This window comes from Anopheles darlingi, chromosome 2, assembly GCF_943734745.1.
Source record: "Anopheles darlingi chromosome 2, idAnoDarlMG_H_01, whole genome shotgun sequence".
Lineage (NCBI taxonomy): Eukaryota > Metazoa > Arthropoda > Insecta > Diptera > Culicidae > Anopheles > Anopheles darlingi.
Genome location: NC_064874.1, coordinates 84078653 through 84083652, shown reverse-complemented (window position 1 = coordinate 84083652; position 5000 = coordinate 84078653). Strand labels below are relative to the sequence as shown.

General features: G+C 49.4%; 1 protein-coding gene across 6 annotated transcripts in view; it reads right to left on the bottom strand.

Moving 5' to 3' along the window:
* The window catches only part of LOC125950398 (mucin-19-like), a 180861-nt gene that overhangs the window by 175099 nt on the left and 762 nt on the right, over positions 1-5000 (bottom strand). For 4 of the 6 annotated variants that reach the window (XM_049678348.1, XM_049678354.1, XM_049678356.1 and 1 more), the window contains exon 2: positions 2202-2254. The exons of 1 other annotated variant lie outside the window; for it this stretch is intronic. The gene's annotated coding sequence lies outside the window, so the exon portion shown is untranslated. Of the gene's footprint in view, positions 1-2201; positions 2255-2388; positions 2673-5000 lie in introns of those variants that run through there. One more of the 6 variants, XM_049678350.1, reaches the window with a different exon arrangement.

The following is a 5000-nucleotide window of genomic DNA, read 5'->3' as shown; positions in this document are numbered from 1 at the left end:
ATTAAGAAAAGCGGGAAACATGAAACAAATGAAAAGCTAGCAGGATTATATAGAAAGCCCCTAAAACTTTCGCTCAAACAATGATAAAATAACACAACATAACGAAATCGCTGCAATAAAAGAAGTTAACAAACACGGTTAACAACCAGTTAAAAGCTCACCAAAGCACTGAGCACTTAAAACGTCATTTACTGGCATTTGCAGCAACATATGCACCACACAACCTGTTTAGCCAACTGGAAGGCGCTGATAGCACGAGAGATTAGATCCATCGTGCGACTCCATGCCATACCACATTACCACACTGTAACGGCCACATTAGTATGTTGCAACCAGCGACCACCACGCGTGCGTGTGTGTGTGTGTGTGTGTGTGCTGTGCGATCGAAGGCACAAATGTGGTAAACAAACCTCCCTCTCCGCGGCCATCCGATTGGTGAACCCTTTACCCTTGCTCCCTGTAAAGGTGCATCAATGTGCAGCAGCACAACACACACGCGCGCTCGAACCTCACTCTCTCTCTCTCTCTCTCTCTCTCTATCTCTCGCGATACATCGTCCGGAAACCGGAGGACGCATAATACACCCTCGAGGGCTGCCCGATTGAGCAAGGCAGGTGCGCGCACTAAGGAAGAGAAGTGGAGTGCGAGGTGCAAGGCGTTTAGGGCACCTCATACCATTTCCCGTCCCTCTTCCGATGCACGCCGATTGCACCTGCCATTTCGACGACGTCGTCGTCGTCGCCATCGTACGTCGATGCGTTCGCGACAAAGTACACGCGACCAAGAACCGCCACCTCCCCTTGGACACTATGGGCCCCATATCTGATACGCCCCCCCCCCCCCTCCCCTCCTCGCGTGTTGCTGCTGCAGCGCAGTTGTTGTTGTTGCTTCATTTACTTTCCTTTTTCAGCGCCAAGAATAGACAACAGCAACGCCACACGACACATACACGTGCGCGGTACCAAAACAATGGCCAGCAATGAAACAGCACCAGTGAGAGAGAGAGAGAGAGAGAGAGAGAGAGAGAGAGAGAGAGAGCGAGAAAGAGAGAGAGAGAGAGAGAGAGAGAGAGAGAGAGAGAGAGAGAGAGAGCGCACCAGAGAACCGGAATGGCCACCGGAATCGAAGCAGCAAGCAGAAGACGAGGGAAAAAAAATATCGAAAACCAACTCCACGGAGCGCGAGAGAAGGTCGAACGGCGTCGTGGCGCTTTCGAGCGATCAAAACAACAACCTTTCTTTCCCCCATTATCCCGCCAGGTGCTGTTCCTCGGACCCTTCTTCTGGCTGGCAGTAGCGTTATGCGCCACCAACCCTTTGACCCACGAATCAATTACCGGTGCGAGCTGCTGCTGCCTCAGTGTTGCTGAATGGAGGGAGAGTGAGGGGGGGGGGGTCTTGGTCCGTGCACAAGGTCCGAGGCCCTGCAGAGGTGGACAACAACACACAACAACACGACACAACTGGTGCCCGTTGCAGCACGTGTGCATCGAATTAGACGACTTATATGGATTTATCAACGGGTTTTACGGTTTCTTGTGGGCGCTCTCTCCCTCTTGACGGTAATCAGCTTTGGGATTGTTTGTTTTTCTGTTGTTGTTCCAAACAATAAATATTGTTTTCTTGTTTGCACAAGGGTAACAGCGATCGGCTTTTGCAGCGAAAGTAACGATCGTACTTTTTTTATAATTATTTGGAGCATTGTTTGCAACGTTGATACAAAGTGATCAACTGTCATGTCAATAGTGTAATAAGGAAGCGAAGGAAAAAAAAACAATCAATCTCATCCCCTCTCTCTCTACGAGCCCATCGCCATTCTCACTTATACTACGCTGATATAGGGCACAAAATGCTCCAGCAGTAACAAACTGCGTCGCAATTAATTGTGTGCGATCGCCATATGCGCTTCTGCCATTACACCAGACTCCTTTCTCCTACAGATAACGTCACCGACGAGGACCGCGTTTTGGGGAGCAGAGTTTACAGCAGAGAGCCAACTAGCTAGTGTGTGCCAGCAGCCTGAAGCCAAATAGAAAGTTGTAAAGATAAGATTGCCCTTTTTCCCTACTAAATAAGTAAATAAGTGATAAATGAGGGGTTTTTGGTGTCACGATTGATGCAGAGCAGACGCAACACACTTTCTTGCACTCCACACACTATTATGAGAGAACGATATTAGCGATAGGACGCTGCACAACTCACCGATTAGAACTCACTGGATGAAGTGTTGACAATGATAGTTCTGCAATAGTGTGCTGTGAATGGGAGAAGAACAATCGATTTTTTTTTGTTAATGTTTCCCCAAAACGACACACAACAAAACAAACGATTCTAAACGAAGGGCGTTTTGCGCGTAAAACACTCGAGCCACGTACACACACACACGCACAACGCTCACGCTGGTGTGGCCACAATTGCCACAATGGTTTGACTGGAAAGGAAAAACAATATTCCTTCTGCTTCTGATGCAATTTGTTGTTTTGTTGCCACGTCCTCCTTGCACCGCCATTGTTGCTTTCTGTCTCTCCCTTCCTTTCAACCCGCTGATGGTGACCACCCCAGGAACCGAACCACTACCCCACCCCACCCGTGCGCGCACACCATTTGGTTTCAATATTCGCCTTCTTCGCCTTCGCCACTTGTTTCGTAACAAAAACAAGCTCCGCAAAACCAAAACAAAACACAACCACCACCATACACACGGACTCCGTTGACAGGAGGGTGGGGGGGGGGGGGGATGTACGGGTGCGCACCCCTCGGATGGGTGGGTAGGTGGTATGCGTGGCGGCATGGCGCGGCACGAGATTCATTCATACGCGGGCGCCTGCGCACATACTCGCAGTCCCCAACAACGCAGCAGCAGCGACGGCGACGGTGGCGTCGCATGAAACACTCACACACATGCCGGAGCCGTACCAGCGCCTCTTTCACTCGCGCAACGGTATCTCTCGCACATTCCATCCCGGCGGGGCGCACACACAATCCCATAGTAGTCCGCCCAACCACACACACAGCCACAGCTCAGTAGGCGCCGCGCTTGGAGCATCATAACAACCAGCCCCGAAAGGGCACGGGTGAGGGAGAAAGAGCTGGTGTAACGCGCCCTCCCTTCGTGGCCTAAATGTTTCATTTTTCAACGCACACTACGAGACGGTTTTTGCACACTAGACGACGTGCACACACACACACAAATGCGTAGTTAACCGCAACCGCTTCTCTCGACGTTGCTGCTGCTGCTGCTGCTGCCGTGGCGCACCTATTGTGAGGGGGGTTGTTGCGGGGAGCTTCGAGCCAAAGTCCGTGTCCTTGGTCCTCTTCCTTTTTCTTTGCCTTCCCCTCGACGATAAGCACCATAAAGTATACCAACAAATGTAGCAATCTATTGTTTCCGACGTTCCCCCAACTCCACGCAAATGAGTTTGCGGTTCGCTCTCTCTCTCTTTCTCTCTCCTTCTTTCTCTCGCTCTCGTGTTCTGCTCTCCGTCAAAATATATGTTGCGTTGCGAAATTCAAAACATACAGCAGCACACGTTCCTTTGCCTTGACATAGCTCCACTCCGCCCCTCATGCCGGATGATGCTGCAAAATTTTTGCCAGCGGCGGCGACGGCCTCTTTTCGGCGCGCCTGGCCCGCCTCTCTCCTCGCACGCACTCCACAGATTACGGATGCGGAGCGGAGGAGCCTTTCGTGTGTGCGTCTAGCGCGCAGTGGTGGCCAACCTGTGGTATGTGGACTTATCACCGAGCAATATAACGGGTCTGGGTGATAAGGTAGAATATTTATTTCAATCCATTTGATTGAAAAGTAATAATCAAGTGATAGAAACTTACAACTTGGTTCTAGTTTCCTGCAATGCAATGCAATTCAAGATTGAAAAGGGAACTTATTGAACTTTTAAAACGCTTTGCGCGCATCAGTTTAAGGAAAATTGCTGAAACGATTACTAGATAGAAATGGAACACACTACTGATGCATTTAATTCAATGTGTAGTATTCTATAATAAACTAAAATCAAATTTTGAATGCTTGATAATATATTTTTTATCAAATTGAATATTTTCTAATTTCCACAAGGCCATTTTGGTACACACAACAAATGCAGCACTTTCTTTAAAAAGCTGCATTTGGCATATTCCATTTAAAACATTCCAGATCTGGTCTTCACTGATCTCGGAGCATACCGAAACTCAACTTTTTGTTGTTGAGAACGAAACAACAAAAACAACATCTCAACCCAGACCCGCTCTCACTCTCTCTCTCTCTCTCGTGACTGCTTTCTCTCGCGCGCTGGTGTATGTGCACACACGGGATTTATTGTTTTTCTCCAACTCCGCTGGGATGCTCCCTCTTTGCTGGAAACGCTGAATTTTGCCGCCCTTGCGCCATCATTTTTCCAGCCACGAAAAAGCACCATTTTCCTGTTTTCATTTCAAAACACAAAACGTTTAGACCTTAGGGCTTATAAAACGCACACACACACACACACACACACACACACACACACGCGCGCGCACAGAGCTTCTCACAAAACAAACGGGAAACTGGGAGGGCTGCTGCATGCGATCCAGTTTAGCTCCTCACAAGCAGCATAATCTGTAGCAGAAGCATAAATAATCTCCTGCTCGCTTCCAGCAGCATCCGCCTGCCCCACACACACGCGCAGCAGCCAGACAGGGCAGGTTGGTGGGGAGGCAAAAGATGTGTGTTAAACAGCCAAGTCAACAAACGCGCGCCTGGCTGCTGCTGCACCACAATGCACACCCGAGATTCCCGGAATTTTCCGGACCGGATCCGCCAGGGCGCTTGTTTCATAGAGCGCACACACGCACGCACACGTACCACTCCCCAGGTTTCTTTGATCTGCTCGCTCACTACACTACCGTGGAGCAAAATATGGCGCGTACGACGACCACTACCTATGTTTTGCTGCCGTTCTTATGATTCTTGTTTTGCTGGTTTCACACGAGATGCTCACACTTTTCACCGTCTCGTTTGTTGTG